The following is a 20,620-nucleotide window of genomic DNA, read 5'->3' as shown; positions in this document are numbered from 1 at the left end:
ATGATTGATATATTAGGAAACAACCTGAACATAACAATTTGGGAATATTAGGGAACAATTTTCCATCAAATTTCAGACAACTTTTCTTCTACTTCACAGTAACTCAGTCTGCAATCCTTCTGTTGTGAATTTCCACAAGTAAACTGCAGATACTTTTCAAAGTAAAATGCCCCATTTATTGTAGTATATATGTACTCCTTAACCATCTAATATGTATAAATATGTTACATCATTTTAATAGGTCTCTATTTTTAAATATATTGCTGATGAAGCATTTGAGTGTTGTTCCCCGACCCATTTTTCCCATAAGTCTTGTGGCTTTTACTGCATTATTTCTTAGGAACACATATGCCTCATTAAAGCAGAACTTATGGGACAATCAGTTTATCTGCTAATATGATTGGGATGGATTGCAAAGCGTTTGGAAAGGTATTTGTGATTGTGTTCTGGGATTCTGGTAGAAGAACCCTTCTGGTCTATCCTTGTCAATGGCATTAATACAGATTTCTCAATAGTCAAAAAATAAGGATACTTCCCCAGTGCTTTCATGAAGAAATTAATAGAAACCCATGTGCTTGAAGAGCCATGCAGACACAGGATGTGACTGTGAAGGAGAGGGACATTAGGAGTGTAGGGGCCTCCTTGATAATGGGTGCTTTTCTGGAGCTAACAGGTTTTCCCTACCTGATTTTTGCTGCTCCAAGGTGAGTAATATACTTTGCAGTCTTGCCGGTTTTCAAGATCGACAAATTCTGTGTATGTAGCAGGCAACTGAATAGCTGAGTTCTTCAGGAATTAAAATGCAGGGAGTTTGGAATTGACTTTCTGGTTTTGTAATTGGGAAGGTACTGGATCTGGCAGCATGAGGAAAGAAGAGGACCAGTAAATAAATCTGTTCTTGGCTCACCTGTGCATCTCATTGAGGTTCTGATGGTCTGTGCTCATGGCGCATAGAAGGTTTGGCTTCCCCAAGGAAATGACACCAACACTTTATGAGTTGTCGGTGAGGGTTTGATGGATAAAACCTTGTTCTCTCCAGTGATACAGTCAGATTCAACAGAGACAATCCTCAGAGAGAGTTCCCTTACAAACCCCACCCCCCACCCTGTCCCACCTGAGGCCCTCACAGCCTTCCTGTGCTCTCTTAAAGGAGTTGCCCTCTGCAGTACAATAAGTCACAAGACTGGTTCCTTAAGACTGGAGTTAATATTAAATTGGTAAATGCAAGACTTAACTCATACTAGACCTCTGACAACTGCTAAAATATTTTATTGTTGCATATCATTTTTATTGGAGAGGTGATTTTAAAAACTATGTTTTAAGTAGCCCAGAGCATTTTAGAGAAATGTCAAGAGAGAAAAAGGGGGACAAATGAAAGAGAGAGAAAGGGCTTTAGTTTCCCATCCCATTTTAAGGGAAACAGCTTCACTTTTATGTTTTATAATAGAGATTTGTTATGGGTTGAAGTGTGTTCCCCTCGAAATATGGAAGTCCGAACCTCTGGTGCTTTTGAAAGAGGGTCTTTGTAGAACATCGAATGAAAGTGAGGTCATTAGGAAGGATCCCAATCCAATATGTCTAGACTCCTTAGAAAAAGGAGCAATTTGAGCCCAGAGACAGACACACGCACAGACACACAGAGTACACCATAGAATCTGCAAGACAGAGATAGGGTGATGATTTCAGAAACCAAGAAAAGCCAAAGATTGCTGGCAAGCCACAGAAACTAGAGAAAGCCATGGAACAAATTCTCCCTCACAGCCCTCCAGAGGAATCAGTCCTCCAACACCTTGATCTCAGACTGCTGTCCTCCAGAACTGTGAAACAATACATTTCTGTTGTTTAGGCCACCTAATTTGTAGTACTTTGTTATGGCAGTACTAGAAAACAAAAACAACGACGACAAACGGATTCTTGGTAAAACTTCACTTGAAAGACAAAGCAAAAAGAGTTACCAGATTAAAACCATGTGAAAAGTATAGAATTAGAGACAGGTGGGCGAGATGGAGAACTGGGGTTGTTTCCAATCCAGAACTCCACTTGTTCAAAGGACACAGACAGACCTCTGTGTCCCAAGATTCTGCCAAGGTAAAGTGAAACACATACTTTCTGACATGGGTATCAGGTTGATATCTTCATGGTGGGGCTGGCACTGTATAGTTTCTGATGAGTCAGGAGAGCAAGAATAACAATATCACCCAACATTCAGATTATGTAATAGCCTAATGGAATCATGATCAGAAACGTCTGAGCAGTCTAATATGTACTCAATGTGGCCATAATAAAAAGATCTTTTATCACTCTTCATGATTCTGGCTAGTTATGTTTTTCAGGAATCCTTGTTTGGTGTAAATTATAGTTCACTTGTGCTAATACTGCAATCCTGGAGTCCATGGGAAGGTATTGGTTTTAGATAATGATTTTATTTAACACCTGGTGCTCGCTGCAAAGATGTGCATCCTTGCTTCTCCTCTGGACAAGGAGGAAAGACAATAGATGGGTAGATGGAGCCCTTCTGTAAATTTCTTTCATTAAATTCTCCATGGGATGACATCTTTGACTGATCATGAATACATGTACCTGGCAGAAGATCAATAGCTCAGGCTGCAGGCTAGAAGACAGGTGGTCTTTGGGCTTAAAAAGTCTAAATATTTCAAAGTCCTGGGATTTCTGTCAGGAACAGTACATTTTGTTTTCTTTTGTACTCCAGTGTGTTCCTACCTGAGGGAGGCTGCTGGAAGTGATGATAAAAGCACCAGGGTTAGCCTTGGCTTTCAGTGATTTCAAGTGATGCTAGGAAAGTCACTGAGTTCCCAGAATCACCAGGTTGTGAGGGAGTAGATAGTATGCAGAACACATATCCCTAGTGACATTCAAAATTATTAGTGGGTCTGGAAGCTTTTGAGGCACTGATAAAAAATTGAGGTTGTTTTTGTATATTGTGTTCATGGTGTTGTCACCCAGCTCAAGGAGTTACTCAGTCACGACACCATGGTTTGTATGTGTGGCTAAGACCAGTTCTTGAATAATAGCCAGTGTCCTTATTGAACTAAAGTGGTACTTTGAGGATCCCCAGATAATGAGGTTTCCAATTCTGTCATGTGTGCCTTGACAACCCTCCACAGTACGTATGGGAGACATCATCACTGATCGAGGCACACAATTTATGCTCAGCCCAGAAGAGGACTGGGAATTCTACAGCCATCGAGTGAAGCAGTCACCACCAGTAGATTAGTTGTCAAGCACGTTAAGTCTATTTGCCTTGGCTGTCTTAGGTCTTGAGTAAGCATTCAGCATAAGGCCTTCTGCCTTTTCTGAAATGAGGCCAGATGGGTGGTTCAGTCCCAGAAAAGCTCCAGTGTCCCCTTAGAGAAAAATTAGTCTGAGTAGAAATACCTAGATTTATTTCTGGGATATACAGTCTGGAGGCTGTTTTACCCTTGGTTGTGAGCCATGTGCAAGAACACAAGTTGTCATGAACAACTGCTCCTAGTCACCACTTGCAACCTGAGGTCAGGAAGCGGGCCTCGGACCAATCTGCATCAGATAGAAAAATTCATCTGACAGCATTGCGTAAGGACAAGTACCACCGACTGTCTCTAATGTCTATTCAAACCTCTCCAGGAACTTGTTTAGCAGGAATAAGTGGGAGGAAGTCCTCTGCAGTGAATTACACTCTCTCTTCAAGGTCTGTGAGGTGGGCTAGTCTCTTGGAAGGAGCCTTAGGTCTAGTCCTTGATCACCTGTTAGTGTAAATTATCTGCAACATTAAAACAGAAGCAAGGGAGAAAAAAGCAAACCGGCATCTACGGTGGCTGGAATTTTGTATACACAATCTCATTAATCTTCTCAACAGCCCTTTGAGTGGGTGGTATGATTTCATTTTACATGCAAGAAAGGTGATGGCTCAGAGGGATTGTGGACCCTGCCCAATGTCACAAGTAGGAAATGACAGACGTGAGGTTACATTTAGCTCTGCTCAGACGCTGCCCTTATTCCTTAGGCATCTGCTGCTACCATACCACATGGCCTGTACTTGAAAATAAGCTACATCTTTCCTATCATGTATTTTGCCTCTTCCAAATTTTAAATAGCTTCCCATTATTGTTTCAGGTCCCTTCTCTACAGTCAGCATTTAAGCAGATTGATCAAGCACTGTTGCCCACCTATCCAAGCTTAAAGGCTGCCATTAGTAATAATTCTGACATTTCTGAGGTCATTCCTTCTCCTCCCCTTAACACAGAGACACAGTCTGGCTCCACAATTCAAAATGAAAAAGCAAAATGGCAAAGAATGTCAACTGCAACAGCGATTCTTACAGATAAAGCACTAAGAGAGCAAAGCTATTAAAAATTTTATTCTCCTTTGCCCTTCCATTTACTGGGCTATATCTTCTTTATGCTACTGAAATCAGCAACATTGGAAGCAACGTCTATGACCACTACCTAGGACACATACACTATCCTCTATATGAAAATCTAGTAGTGTGAGACCCACAAATAGCTTATTTAGTACTGGGGGTTGGTATCAAAAAGTGAGCAAATCTTGTAGGATTTACTATAAAGAATATAGGGAACTATAGCAACATAAGAGCTCATTATCTTTGAAGCAATGTAAGCATACACACACATATATGTATATATTTATTTGGTTTTGGTTAAAATGCTTTTTATTTAATTTGGTTAAATGTAACTAGGTTACTTCTATGAAGGTTTTTTTTGTTGTTGTTCACTTGAAGTAAGAGTATAGAAAAAGTTAACTGGGTTACTAAGAATAGATAGGATGGCTGGTGCAGCAGCCCAGACAAGATGATGACAGCTTGGCCTAAGGTTGTGGTGGTCAAAGTAAAATAAAGTAGATACATCTAGGTTACTTAGGAGATTAACAAGGGATAAGACTTGGTTATGAACTGGGGTGAGTGGATACAGCACCTTCAACTGAATTATCGAGCTATCCACATTGGGATTGATCGGGGAAACAACCGGAATCATGGAGAAGGAAGAAAAGCAGGGTAGGGTGATGGCCCACCTGGGTGTGACACAGAGCCAAGGGAATCCCTACCCCCAGCCAAGGGAAGCAGTGAGTGATTGTGCAACCCTGGGAAACCATGCTTCTCCCACAGATCTTTGCAACCTGCGAATCAGGAGATCCCCTCATGAGCCCACACCACCAGGGCCTTGGGTCCAACACACAGAGCTGTGTGGAGTCTTGGCAGAGAAGCTGCTCAGGCATGCACCAAGATCCAGGAACTTTACATACTCCAGTCCTGGGATCCCCACCAAAGATGTCTGCAGCCCAGGCAATGCATGGTGTCCGTACATATCCCTAGGAAGGGGGCTGAATCCAAGGAGCGAAGCAGCATTGGTCTGTGGGTCCCACTTCCATGGCACCTCAGAAGACAAGACCCACTGGCTTGGAATTTCAGCCAGCCTGCAGTAACAGGGTGCCTGCCTGAGAAGAAATGGGGCCCTGAGGGGAGGGGCAGGCTGCCATCTCTGCTGTTTGGTTGACTCAACTGTTTCAGCCTGTGGACTTTGGAGCGTCCAAATGGTCTGGATGAGGAATAGTTTCCCCAGTGCAGCATAGCTGTTTTGCCAGAATGTGGCCAGATTGCTTCTGTAAGCGGGACCTCAATCCATTCCCCCTCACTGGGTGAGACCTTCCAGCTGGGCCTCCAGCTACCTCAACCTCCACATATGGTATGGACAGAGCTCTGATCTCTCCCTGGGATGCAGTGCCCTGGGGGTGGGGCATGCCACTACCTTGGCTGTTCAAGCATCTTAGCCAGTCCAGCCTGTGGGCCTTGGGGTTCCCAGTCTGATTGGAGGATGAAGAGATCCCTAACACAGCACACTACTCTATCGAAAAGAAGCCAGACTGCTTCTTTAAGCGGGTACTAGATCACATTTCTCCTGACTGGGTGAGACCTCCCAAACAAGGTCTTCAGGCACACCTTACAAGTGTGTTTGGCCTGGCAACAGGTCAGTAACCCCCTGGGGTGGAGCTTCCAGAGGAAGGGGCAGGCTGCCATCTTTGCTGTTTCACAGACTTCACTGGTGATACCTCCAGGTACAGGAAAAACGGAGATAACTAAGGTCTGGAGCAGATCCCCAGCAAACCACAGCAGCCCTATGGAACAGTGGTCAGACTGTTAAAAGAGAAAACAAAACAAAACAGAAAACAACAACAAGAAAAAATCCCTATGAGAATCCCATCCAGTTGTTAGCTACCTCAAAGATCAAAGGTAGATAAGCCCACAAAGATGAGAAAGAATCAACTAAAAAATGTCAAAAACTCTAAAAACCAGAGTGCCCGCTTTCTTCTAAATGACTACAGTGCTTCTGCAGCAAGGGCTTAACACAGGGCTAAGGCTGACATGCTGAAATGACAGAAGTAGGCTTCAGAATGTGGATAAAAATGAACATCGCTGAGCTAAAGGAGCGCGTTGTAACCCAACACAAAGAATCTAAAAGTCATAATAAGACAATGCAGAAGCTGACGGTCAAAAAAACCAGTTTAGAGAGGAACATGATAGAACTGAAAAACACAATACAAGAACTTCACAGTGCAATCACAAGTATTAATAGCAGAATAGACCAAGTGGAGGAAAGAATTTCAGAGCTTGAAGATTGTCTTTCTGAAATAAGACTGGCAGAAAAGAATAGATAAAAAAGACTGTAAAGAAATGAACAAAACCTCCAAGAACTATAGGATTATGTAAAGAGACCAAATCTATGACTGATTGGGGTACGTGAAAGAGACGGGGAGAATGGAACCAATTTGGAAAACATACTTCAGGATATCATCCAGGAGAACTTCCTCAACCTGGCAACACAGGTCAACATTCAAATTCAAGAAATGCAGAGAACTCCAGTAAGATACTCCATGAAAATGTCATTCCCAAGATACATAATCGTCAGATTCTCTAAGGTCGAAATGAAACAAAAAATGTTAAGGGCAGCCAAAGAGAAAGGCAAGGTCACCTAAAAAGGGAGGCCCATGAGGATAACAGTGAACCTTTCAGAAGACACTCTACAGCCAGAAGAGATTGGGGGTCAATATTCAACATTCTTAAAGGAAAGAATTTCTGGCCCAAGTTGGTCGCTTCCCTGCACCAAAGTGAGAAGCAGCCAACATATAAAGGTGGGAGTCACATTACAAAACTGAGGGCGATGAAGAAGCAAAGAAGAACAAGAAGAGAACCTTGAAGCAAGTGGAGACTATAAGTATTCAGGACGAGATAGTTCGGTTTTTGTGGTTGATGCTTCCAGGGCTATGTTTGAATCTCAGAGTGAAGATGAGTTGACTCCCTTTGACATGAGCATCCAGTGTATGCAAAGTGTGTACACCAGTAAGATCATAAACAGTGATTGAGATCTCTTGGCAGTGGTGTTCTATGATACAGAGAAAGACGAAGATTCAGTAAAATATTTATGTCTTACAGGAGTTGGAGAATCCAGGTGCAAAATGAATTCTAGAGTTTAAGGGGCAGCAGGAACAAACATGTTTCCAAGACCTGAGGGACTACAGATCTGATGACTCATTCAGTGAAGTGCTGTGGGTCTGTGCCAACCTCTTTAGTGATGTCCAGTTCATGATGAGTCATAAGAAGATCATGCTGTTCACCAATGAAGACAACCCCCATGGCAATGACAGTGCCAAAGCCAGCTGGGCCAGGACAAAAGCCAGCTGGTCCAGGACCAAAGCCAGCCGGGCCAGGACCAAAGCCAGCTGGGCCAGGACCAAAGCCAGTGATCTCCGAGATACAGGCATCTTCCTTCACTTGATACACCTGAAGAAACCTGGGTGCTTTGACATATCCTTGATCTACAGAGATATCACCAGCATAGCAGAGGATGAGGACCTCAGGGTTCACTTTGAGGAATCCAGCAAGCTAGAAGATCTGTTGCAGAAGGTTCGTGCCAAGGAGACTAGGAAGCAAGCACTCAGCAGGTTAAAGGTGAAGCTCATCAAAGATATAGTGATCTCTGGGCATTTATAATCTGGTCCAGAAGGCTCTCAAGCCCTCTCCAATAAAGCTCTATTGGGAAAAAAATGAACCAATGAAAATCAAGAAAATCAAAATTTAATACAAATACAGGCAGTTTGCTTCTGCCTAGCGATACCAAGAGATCTCAGATCTATGGGAGTCTCAGATTATAATGGAGAAAGAGGAAACAGAAGAGCTAAAACAGTTTGATGATTCAGGTTTGATGCTCATGGGTTTCAAACCCTTGGTAATGCTGAAGAAGCACAATCACCTGAGGCCATCCCTGTTCATGTGCCCCGAGGAGTTGCTGGTGATTGGGAGCTCAACCGTGTTTAGTGCTCTGCACATAAAGTGTCTGGAGAAGGAGGTTGTAGCATTGCGCAGATACGTACCCCACAGGAACATCTCTCCTTATTTTGTGGCTTTGGTGCCACAGGAAGAGGATGGAGGACCAGAAAATTCAGGTGACTCCTCCAGGATTCCAGCCTGTCTTTTTATCCTTTGCTGATGATAAAAGGAAGATGTCCTTTACTGAAAAAGGCATAGCAACTCCAGACCAGGTGGACGAGATGAAGGCTATCATTCAGAAGCTCCGCTTCACATATAGAAGTGACAACTTTGAGAACCCCGGGCTGCAGCAGCACTTCAGGAACCTGGAGGCCTTGGCGTTGGATTTGATGGAGGCTGAATAAGCAGTGGACCTGACATTGCTCAAAGTTGGAGCAATGATTAAAAGACTGGGCTCCCTGGTGGCTGAGTTTAAGGAGCTTGTTTACCCACCAGATTACAATCCTGAAGGGAAATTTACCAGGAGAAAACACAATAATGAAGATTTTTGGAAGCAAAAGGCACAAGGCGAAGTATTCAGAAGAGGAGCCGAAGGCTGATATCTGCAAGGGCACGCTGGGCAAGTTCACTGTGACCATGCTGAAAGAGGCATACGGGCTGAAGAATGGACTGAAGAAGCAGGAGCTGCTGGAAATTCTCACTGAGCACTTCCAGGCCTGACCAGAGGCTGCATGTCCAGCCACTCTTTCACACTGTGGCCAGGCTGCCTGGCCTTGTTCTCAGCCAGTTAAAATGTGTTTCTTCTGAGCTAGGAAGAGTCTGCCCAACAGAAGTTGAGGAATTTTACATTTTTGAGACTTTCTGTTGCCATGGTGATGGTGTAGCCCTCCCACTTTACTCTACCTTACTTTATTGCCTGAATAAAGAGCCCTAAGTTTGTACTGAAAACAAAACAAAACAAAACAAACAAACAAAAAAAAAAAAGAAAAGAATTTTCAACCCAGAATTTCTTTGTTTTCTTTTTTTTTTTTTTTTTTTTGAGAGGGAGTCTCGCGCTGTCGCCCAGGCTGGAGTGCAGTGGCTGGATCGCAGCTCACTGCAAGCTCCGCCTCCCGGGTTTGCGCCATTCTCCTGCCTCAGCCTCCCTATAGCTGGGACTACAGGCGCCCGCCACCTCACCTGGCTATTTTTTTGTATTTTTTAGTAGAGACGGGGTTTCACTGTGTTAGCCAGGATGGTCTCGATCTCCTGACCTCGTGATCCCCCCGTCTCGGCCTCCCAAAGTGCTGGGATTACAGGCTTGAGCCACTGCACCCGGCCTCAACCCAGAATTTCATATCCAGCCAAACTAAGCTTCATAAGTGAAGGAGAAATAAGATACTTTTCAGACAGGCAAATGCTGAGGCAGGCAAATGCTGTCTCAATGATCTGCCTAATGTTGTCAGTGGGATGTTAAATTTCTGCCTTACAAGAGCTTCTGAAGGAAGCATTAAATATGGAAAGAAAAACCATCACCAGCCATTACGAAAACACACTGAAGTACATAGTCTAGTGACACTATGGAGTAACCACATAAACTAGTCTGCAAAATAATCAGCTAGCATCATGATGACAGGATCAAATCCACACAAAACAATACTAACATTAAATGTAAATGAGTTACATGCCCCAATTAAAAGACACAGAATGGCAAGCTGGATAAAGAATCAAGATCCATCTATATGGATCTTAAGCCTCACAGAGGATCAAAATAAAAGGATGGAAGAAAATTTATCAAGCAAATGGAGATCAGAGGAAAGCAGGAATTGCAATCCAAGTTTCTGATAAGACAGACTTTAACAAAGATCAAAAGGACAAAAAGGGCATTACATAATGGTGAAGGTTTCAATTCAACAAGAAGCGCTATCTTAAATATATACACACCCAGTACAGGAGCACCCAGATTCATAAAGCAAGTTCTTAGAGATTTTAAAAGAAACTTAGACTCCCACACAATAATAGTGAGAGACTTTAACACCTCACTGACAATATTAGGCAGATAATTGAGACAGAACATTGACAAAGATATTCAGGGCCTGAACTCAGGTCTGGATCAAGTTGACCTGATAGATAACTATGAAACTCTCCACCCCAAAGCAACAGAATATATATTCTTCTCATCACCACATGGCACTTACTCTAAAATTGATCACATAATCAGAAGTAAAACACTCCTCAGCAAATGCAAAAGAGCTGAAATCCTAACAAACAGTCTCTTGGACCACAGCACAATCAAATTAGAACTTAAAATTAAGAAATTCACAGAAAACCATACAACTACACTGAAATTGAACAACCTGCCCCTGGATGACTTTTGGGTAAATAATGAAATCATTGCAGAAATCAAGAAGTTCTTTGAAACTAATGAGAGCAAAGATACAATGTACCAGCATGTGTGGGATGCAGCTAAAGCAGAGTTAAGAGAGAAATTTACTCACTAAATACCCATACCAAAAAGCTAGAAAGATTTCAAGTTAACAACGGAACATCACAGTTAAAAGAACTAGAGAACCAAGAGCACACAAACCTGAAAGCTAGCAGAAATAACCAACATCAGAACTGAATTGAAGGAGAGACACGAAAAGCCCTTCAAAAATCAACGAATCCAGGAGCTGCTTTTGCTGGAGAAAAGTAATAAAATAGATAGACTGATAGCTAGACTAATAAAGAAAACATAGAGAAGATTCAAATAAACACAATTAGAAATGATAAGGGGGATATTACCACTGACCCTACAGACATACCAACAACGATCAGAGAAAACTATAAACACCTCTATGCACATAAACTAGAAAATCTAGAAGAAATGGATACTTTCCCGGCACATACGCCCTCCAAAGACTGAATCGGGAAGAAACTGAATCCCTGAATAGACCAATAGAGAGTTCTGAAATTGAGACAGTAATAAATAGCCTACCAATCAAAAAAAAAAAAAACAAAAAACAAAAAAGGCCCAGTACCCCAGGACCAGTTGAATTAACATCTGAATTCTACCAGAGGTACTAAGAATAGCTGGTACCACTCCGACTGAAACTATTCCAAAAAATTGAAAAGAGGGACTGCTCCCTAACCTATTCTATGAGGCCAGCATTATTCTGATACCAAAACCTTGCAGAGATATGACAAAAAAAGGAAACTTTAGGCCATTATCCTGGATAAACATCAATGCAAAAATCCTCAACAAAATAGTGACAAACTGAATCCGGTAGCACATCAAAAAGTTTATCCACCATGATCAAGTTGGCTTCATCTCTGAGATGCAAGCTGGTTCAACATACACAAAGCAATAAATGTAATTCATCACATAAACAGAACTAAAGACAAAAACCACATGATTATCTCAATAGATGCAGAAAGGGCCTTTGATAAAAATTAACTTCCCTTCATATTAAAAACTCTAAATAAACTAGATCTTGAAGGTACATACCTCAAAATAATAAGAGTCATATGTGACAAACCCACCGTCCATAGTGAATGGGCAAAACCTTTCAAGGGGAAGCATTCCCTTTGAAAACTGGCACAAGTAAAGTTTGCCCTCTCTCACCACTACTATTCAACATAGTATTGGAAATTCTGGACCAGGCAATCAGGCAAGAGAAAGAAATAAAGTGTATTCAAATAGGAAGAGAGGAAGTCAAACTACCCCTGTTTGCAGATGACATGATCCTATGCCTAGAATATCCCATTGTCTCAGATCAAAAGCTTCTTAAGCTGATAAGCAACTTCAGCAAAGTCTGAGGATACAAAATCAATGAGCAAAAATTGCTAGCATTCCTATACACAAACAACAGGCAAGCTGAGAGCCAGATCACAAATGAACTCCCATTCACAATTGCCACAAAAAGAATAAAATACCTAGGAAAACGGCTAACAAGAGAAATGAAGGACCTTTTTAAGAAGAACTACAAACCATTGTTCAAATAAATCCGAGATGACACAAACAAATGGAAAAACATTCCATGCTCATGGATAGAATCAATATCGTGAAAATGGCCACACTGCCCAAAGCAATTTATAGATTCAATGCTACTCCCATTAAACTACCATTGACATGCTTCACAGAATTAGAAAAACTATTTTAAAATTCATAGGACCAGAAAAGAGCCAAAATAACCAATGCAATCTTAAGCAAAAAGAATAAAGCTGGAGGCATCACGTTACCCAACTTCAAACTATACTACAAGGCTACAGTAACCAAAACAGCATTGTACAAGTACAAGAGCAGACACATAGACCAATGGAATACAATAGAGAACCCACAAATAAGGCCACACGCTTACAACTATCTGATCTTTGACAAACCTGACAAAAGCAATGGAGAAAAGATTCCCTATTTGATAAATTATACTGGGAGAACTGGTTAACCATATGCAGAAAATTAAAACTGCATCCTTTCCTTACACCATATAAAAAAGTCAACTCAAGATGCATTAAAGACTTAAATTAAACCCCAAAACTATAAAAACCATAGAAGAAAACCTAGACTATGCCATTCAGGACATAGCACGGGCAAAGTTTCATGATCAAGATACTAGAAACAATTGCAACAAAAGCAAAAATTGACCAATGGGGTCTAATTACATTAAAAAGCTTCTGCACAGGAAAACAAACTATCAACAGAGCAGATACAACCTACAGAGTGGGAGAAAGTTTTTTTGCACTTTATCCATGTGACAAAGGTCTAATATCCAGCATCTATAAAGAACTTAAATTTATAAGAGAAAACTAAACAACCCCATTAAAAAGTGGGCAAAGAACATGAACAGAGACTTCTCAAAGGAAGACACACATGTGGTCAACAATCATGCGAAAACCAGCTCAACATCACTGATCATTAGAGAAATGCAAATCAAAACTGCAATGAGATACCATCTAATGTCAGTCATAATGGCTATTACCAAAAAGTCAAAAAACAAATGCTGGTAAGGTTGTGGAGAAAAAGGAACACTTTTACACTGTTAGTGGGAGTGTAAATTAGTTCAACCACTGTGGAAGACAGTGTGGTGATTTCCCAAAGACCTAGCAGCAGAAATATCATTTGGCCCAGCAATCCCATTACTGGATATATACCCAAAGGAATATAAATCATTCTATTATAAAGATACATGCATGTGCATGTTCATTGCAGCACTAGCCACAATGACAAAGACATGGAATCAACCTAAATGCCTGAGATGGTTTGGTTGTGTCCCCACGCAAATCTCACCTTGAATTGTAATAATCCCCACATGCCAAGGGCAGGGACAGATGGATATAATTGAATTATGGGGGCATTTACTGCCATACTGTTCTCATGGTAGTGAATAAGTCTCACAAGATCTCATGGTTTTATAAATGGGAGTTACCCTGCACAAGCTCTCTTGCCTGCCACCATGTAAGACATGACTTTGCTCCTCATTCACCTTCCACCATTACTGTGAGCCCTCCCCAGCCATGTGGACCTAGGAGTCAATTAAACCTCTTTCTTTATAAATTACCCAGCCTTGGGTCTTTATTCACAGCATAAGAACAGATTAATACAATGCCTATCTATGATAGACTGAATAAAGAAGATGTGGTAAATGTATATCACAGAATAATATACAGGCTTAAAAAGGAATGAGATCATGTTCTTTGCATGAACATGGATGAAGCTAGAGGTCATTATCCTTAGCAAACTAATGCAGGAACCACAAACCAAATACCACATGTGCTGACTTATAAGTGGGACCTGAATGATGAGAACACATGGTCATGAGGGGGAGAATAACACACATGGGGCCTATTGGAGGGTGGGGGATGAGCGGAAGGAGAACATCAGGAAGAACAGCTAATGGATGCTGTGCCTAATACCTGGGTGATGGAATAATCTGTACAGTAAACCATCATGGCACATGTTTATCTATGTAACAAACCTGCACATCCTGCACATGTACCCCTGAACTTAAAAGTTGGAAGTAAAAAAAAATCAACTGGAAAAAGACAATTCTATTATTTAAAAGGGAACTAAACTTTCTTTTAACTTTGAAAAAGGAAAATTCTTTTGTCAAAGCTCTTTTAGTTCATGCCTCTCTGTTGCACATTCATCACTTATTGGACTGAAAACAGATGGGCTTTCTTTCCTGCCCTCTACATGTTACTTTAGTGTTTTTTATGTTTATTCCTCTCTGATAGCTGTGTGATCATGATGAATTTTTAAAAATTCAAGTACAAATTGAGATTTTTCTATCTTGTGGATAGCAATCAAATTTTAGAAATTTGACATTCTGAATTCATGCTATATCTTCTAAAAAGACTGGGACCTCTGGTTAGTTCTGTGTAGCTAAGAATCACAAAGCAGGTTTGATTTTATTAAGTAAATCAATAGAATACAGAAAGCAGGGTGAATGTTGTATTTAGTAAAATTATTAGCAGGTTGGATGTGTGGTGAACAAAAAGGATTTGTCAGAACAAAGCCTCTCTTTTCCCTAGGCCACTAATTTTTTTTTTTTTTTACTGAGTACACTGTTCAGTCCTTGCTTAAATAATGCCAGTTTCCTCTTGCTCCCAGTCCTGCCTGCCAGAATTTTGTGCCTGGTCAGCAGTCTGCGTGTCTGTATGAACTATTATGTGAATATCTGTTTAAAATTCTCTTTTCTCTGATTTTATTTCACATCTTCTGGGATAACTGTGATAAGCCAAAGTAATAAATGTATAAGCTACATCAGTTATTTAGAGTTTTCAATCCTGACCCAATCCTCTTTCGTCATTCGCTGTGGGTACTATATTTGCTCTCTTCCAGTTCACCACTGCTCCTGGACAGGACTCATATTCAGGTCCTGTGGGATGGTAGGGACAAGCGAGCTAAAGAAGCTCCTAGTCTCTTTTTGTTAAACTTCTTGTTTGGGAAAGGACTGAGGAGAGTCGGGGGAAGAATGTTTGATAAATATAGGCAAGGAGCCAACTCTGTTAGGTACAGTATATACATATTAAATATATGTAATAGATTATATATACACACACACACACACACACACACACCCACATATATATATATATATAAATCTATTATCCTGCAGGTCAATGAATCTATATTATGAAAAAGTAGATTTATAAAAAAACACAGAGCCAATGTAGGAGCAAGAGAAGTGGAAATAGGAAAGCATTGAAAGAATCCCTAACTTTGGACATCTGCCTTTATATTAACCCTAAAAAAATCCAACACATGATCGAATATTCCTTTTTTTATTTTTAGTGATGTCCACATATGTTCTAGGTCTGGACAGTGGTTCTTTGATGATTTATGGTTGCGTACAATGTACTTGGTAGGAAAAACGGGCATTATTTCATCTAAACTTCCTTTCAGATGTGGAGCAGGAAGGTAAGTGAACGGGAGGGCGCAGAGCACCAGGGGCCCTTCTTAGACAGTGTTTCCTTGTTGGGTAATGGGAGTATGATTCATGGAGTGTTGGGGATGCTGTGGTTAATTGACTGCCCAAGCTCAATGTTTCTGCCCCCGATAGACCTGGCAGTACATTTATGGGAGCCCAAATGGGGACAGCCACCAAAATGAAACAAGCTCCTTTGACCAGGAATTCTTTCTCATTCTTGTCTTTTGCCTTAATCCTTTTTCATCTAGACTTCAGGCAGATCACAATAAATTCTAATGTATAGCATTTCGTATCAAAGCAACTAATCTAGAACAACAAAACGAAGTGTTCCCATTAAGGCCCAGCTATCAATATCTGATAGTGTTGAAGTCAAAGAAAATTAAACTTTTATCTCGTGAGGCAATGAAGTGAGGAACTACTCTATTCTTGGGTAAAAAATAACATTTTTCTTTTACACTGATTTCACATTTTTTTTGTAAGTGATAACCTACAGCTTAATTAAGACTCCTAAATATAAACAGTTAATCTGAAATTTTCTGAAGGAATCTGAAATTCCTACCATATGTGGAAATAAATTGTCTTTTTGGTTGGACATGTGTACACAAGATATCTAGAAAGTTATTTTATTCTGTGGATACTTTCACTTTTTATCTTGTTTAACCTTTAGTAACTCTGGAGAGTTCCCCCATTATACTTTCTGTAAATAATGGAATCCTAAAATATTTAAATAACTTGAGGCAAAAATGCAAATATGTTAATTTGCCAAAAAATACTTAAGGCCAAAGTTGCCCTGTCCCATCAACCAGGCCAATGATCTGCATGTTTGTAGCATTTAAGTTCTTGCTTTAGCTTTAGCATTGGCAGCTACTGTTACTACAGTATTAATTTGTCATGCAAATAACCTTTTATAATGAAGTTGCGAGCGCCTCAAGTCACTTCTTAGTTATTGGATTTAGGATTCTTAGTATAAAGTTTTGGACTCCTACTGACAAATGGGCTAGTTCTCAAACTTTTTTATTTCTTGCATGGCATTTCATTTGTGCAGAAAGGTTATACTTTGGTACATACACCAGCAAAGGAGAGGAGTGAGGTTGTAGTGAAAAGCCCTCCCTCTTACAGCAGAAGTTCCCTTCAGAAGGAGACACAGAGAGTTCTCTTATTATAGATGAGAAAAAAGGCACGAAAAAGCACTCTATTAATTCCCTATTGTTGATTTGGCAAATCCTCACAAACTTAGTCATTTAAAAAGCACAAATTTATTACCTCACAGTTCTAGAAGTCAAAAGTCTAACATGAATCTCCCTGGGGTAAAATCAAGATGTCAGGAGGGCCCGGGCATGGTGACTAATGCCTATAATTCCAGCACTTTGGGAGGCCGAGGTGGGCTGATCACTTGAGGTCAGGAGTTCAAGACCAGCTGGCCAACATCGTGAAACCCTGTCTTTATTAAAAATATAAAAATTAGCCAGATGTGGTGGCATGCACCTGTAGTCCCAGCTGCTCGGGAAGCTGAGGCAGGAGAATCACTTGAACCCGTGAGGTGGAGGTTGCAGTGAGTTGACATAGTGCCACTGCATTCTAGCCTAGGTGACCAAACGAGACTGTCTCTAAATAAATAAATAAATAAATAAATAAATAAATAAATAAAAATAAAATAAAAAGAACAAAGATGTTAGCACGGTACTGTTTTTCTGGCGTCTCTAGGGGAGAACCCATTTCCTTGCTTTTTCCAGCTTCATCTGAATTCCTTGCATCTGGGCCCCGTTTAAACTCCAAAGCCAACAACAACCAACAGCTGGCTGAATTCTGTCTCCTCTGCATGACTTCCTCACTCTCCTGCCTCCCTCTTCCACTTGTAAAGACCCATGGTTTGCAAATATTTTTCTCATTGCATGGGTTGTCCCTTTGTTCATCATTTCTTCTGCTGTGCAGAAGCTTCTTGATTTGGTGCAATCCCATTTGTCTATTTGTTCTTTTGTTACTTGAGATTTTGAGGTTACATCCAAAAAATCCTCGTCCAAACAAATGTCCTGGGGCTTTTCCCTTATGTTTTCTTCTAGTAGTTTTACAGTTTTAAGTCTTTAATCATTTTGAGTTTATTTTGGGGCATAGTGTAAGGTAGGGGTCTAATTTCATTTTTTCCTGAATGTGGATAACTAGTTTTCCTAGAACCATTTCTTGAATAGAATGTTTTTTCTTCATTATGGGTTCTTGGCACTTTTGTAAAAAATCAATTGACCATGAAGGCATGAGTTTATTACTGAGCTTTCTGTCCTGTCCCATAGGTTGATGTGTCTGTTTTTATGCCAGTACTATGCTGTTTTAATTATAATCACTTTTATAATACATTTTGAAGTCAGGTAGTATGATGCCTCCAGCTTTGTTCTTTTTGCTCAAGATTGCTTTGGTTATCTGGGGCATATTGTGGTTCTATAAAATTTTAGGATTGATTTTTCCATTTTTGAAAAATGACCTTGAAATTTTTATAGGGATTGCATTGAATCTGTACATTATTTTTGGTAGTGTGGATACTTTAACAATATTAATTATTTCAGTCCATTGAGATGGGATATTTTTCAATTTATTTGTTTTTTCTTCAATTTCATTAATCAGTGTTTTATAGTCTTCAGTATAAAAGTCTTTTACCTTCTGATTTAAATTTACATCTAAGTTTTTATTTTTTTCGGTTGCTATTGTAAATGGGATTATTTTCTTAACTTTCTTTTCGGATAGCTCATATATCTAGTAAGGGGTTAATATACAAAATATACAAGGAACTGAAATAACTCAATAGTAAGAAAACAAATAACCCAATTTAAAAGTGGTCAAAGGACCTGAACAAACACTTCTCAAAACAACTCATCCAAATGGCCAACAGGTTCATTTAAAAAATGAACTAATCATTAGGAAAACGCAATTTAAAACCACGACAAGATATCTATTTATATCTGTTAGAATGGCTTTTATCAAAAAGATGAAAGATAGCAACCACTGGGGAGGATGTAGAGAAAATGGAACACTTGTACACTGTTGGTGGTAATGTAAATGGTTCAGCCATTATCAAAACCAGTATGGAATTTCCTCAAAAAACTAAAAATAGAACTACCATATGATCTAGCAATCCCACTACTGGGTATTACAAGGGAAATTATTAAGTATGCCAAAGAGATATCTGCACTCCCATGTTCATTGCAGTGTTATTCGCAGTAGTCAAGATAGGGAATCAACTTGACTATCAATAGTTGGATAGAGAAAATACAGTACACAAAATGAATTATTACTTATCCTTTAAAAAGATGAAATTCTATCATTTGGGACAAGATGGATGAATCTAGCAGAGGTTATGCTAAGTGAAATAAGTCATGCCCAGAAAGGTAAATACTACATGATCTCATTTGTATGGGGAATCTAAAAAAGATTCATACATATAAGTGGAGAATAGAATGGTGGTTATCAGAGCCAGGGATGGGGGGTTTGGGTGGGGAGGAGTAAGAGAATGTGGAGTTACCGTTTAAAGGATACCCAGTTTCAGCTAGACAGGAGGTTTAGAGATCTGTTGCACAGCAGGATGACCATAGCCAATAATAATGTACTGTGTATTTCAAAATAAAAGAGTAAATTTCAAAGATGTCATCACAAAAAATGTCAAGTAAGTGAAGGGATATATATGTTAATTAATTTGATTTAATAATGCTGTATTACACACATATATGAAAACATCACACTGTACTCTAGAAATGTAATACAATTACAATTATAATTTATCGGTTTAAAAATATTATATTGAGCTCCTTGGAATAATCTAGGAAAATTTCCCCATTCTAGGATCCTTAATTATCATCACAGCTGCAAAATACCCTGTTCTATGTAAGATAACATATTGACAGGTCTGGGGATTAAGACAGGCCCATCTTTGGAGGTCCATTATGCTACCTACCGCAAAGAACTGACTGCAGTAGTAGATGTGTGAACCCTCTAGCTGAGTTCTTCAATTTGAAAGTCCCTGGGGAAAATGCAAAAGTGTGCAAAAAGCAAGCATACGCATAGCTGTTCCAGAGATGCCATGATGGTGCAATGTTGTTCATACCTGTGCATGAACAACACAGGCATGGTTTGATGACTCTTTCTCAGATGTTCTGAGTAGGCCATGTATTCAATAGAGACATTTTCCCCTTCCTTTGCCATAGTTATATTTTTTCTTTATGTGGGCCGAGTTGCCAACTTTTAAATATAGAAACTGGGAACTGAAGAGGTATGTAATACTGTTAAAATGATTGGAGAAATCAATCTGGTAATATTTGCTTTGCTTGCAGTTATAATATTTATTTGTAAAGCCCCTTTTATCCTGGATGGTCAATCAGCCTTAAGACAGCATAGATATTATCAATCTGAGCCTCTCAAGCAATCTGGACTTCTGGAATTTTCTTCATAAAAAGAAGTTTTAGCACTAAAAATGTAGAGAGCAGTGTAAAAGGACAGGAACCAAAAGAAAGGAACACTTAATTTCTCTTTGATTGTATTTTTTTTCCGTGATCCTCCAGGTGTAAATAAATCAAGCTCTAGAGGAAAGGTAATATTATGTTTTACTGTTAAAAATTAATTTTTTAGAAAGCTTGATGGATATGTCTATAGTGGAACTGAGCAGACTATGTTGAACAATGGTATATGCATTGTAAACACTAAGTACATGACCAGGTCACAGAATAAGTCAATATCCTTTTGAGATGTCTATTTTTCATGTGGAACTAGCAGTAGGAGGATAATGTAGGTTAAGGAAGATGCATGCCAGAAATATATTTTTTTCTCCTAGTGATAACAGTAAGGCTGAGCTCGTATTTACAAAAGCCATTTATTCATTCAAAAATATTTATTGAATGCCTACTAAGAGCAATGCTTTGGAGGGGATGTATGTGGATGTGAATACATAAGCATGAAAAGACACTTTACTTCTATC

At 39.8% G+C, this 20,620-nt stretch overlaps 1 protein-coding gene and 1 pseudogene across 4 annotated transcripts in view; one reads left to right on the top strand and one right to left on the bottom strand.

Moving 5' to 3' along the window:
• The window catches only part of NKAIN3 (sodium/potassium transporting ATPase interacting 3), a 764,304-nt gene that overhangs the window by 143,123 nt on the left and 600,561 nt on the right, over positions 1 to 20,620 (bottom strand). The gene's annotated exons all lie outside the window — the stretch shown is intronic.
• Positions 586 to 8,998, top strand: LOC103236870 (X-ray repair cross-complementing protein 6 pseudogene; annotated as a pseudogene).

This window comes from Chlorocebus sabaeus, chromosome 8 (assembly GCF_047675955.1).
Source record: "Chlorocebus sabaeus isolate Y175 chromosome 8, mChlSab1.0.hap1, whole genome shotgun sequence".
NCBI classification, from domain to species: Eukaryota; Metazoa; Chordata; class Mammalia; order Primates; family Cercopithecidae; genus Chlorocebus; species Chlorocebus sabaeus.
Note: the sequence above shows the minus strand (reverse complement) of the source record. Positions and strands in the feature narration are given on the sequence as shown.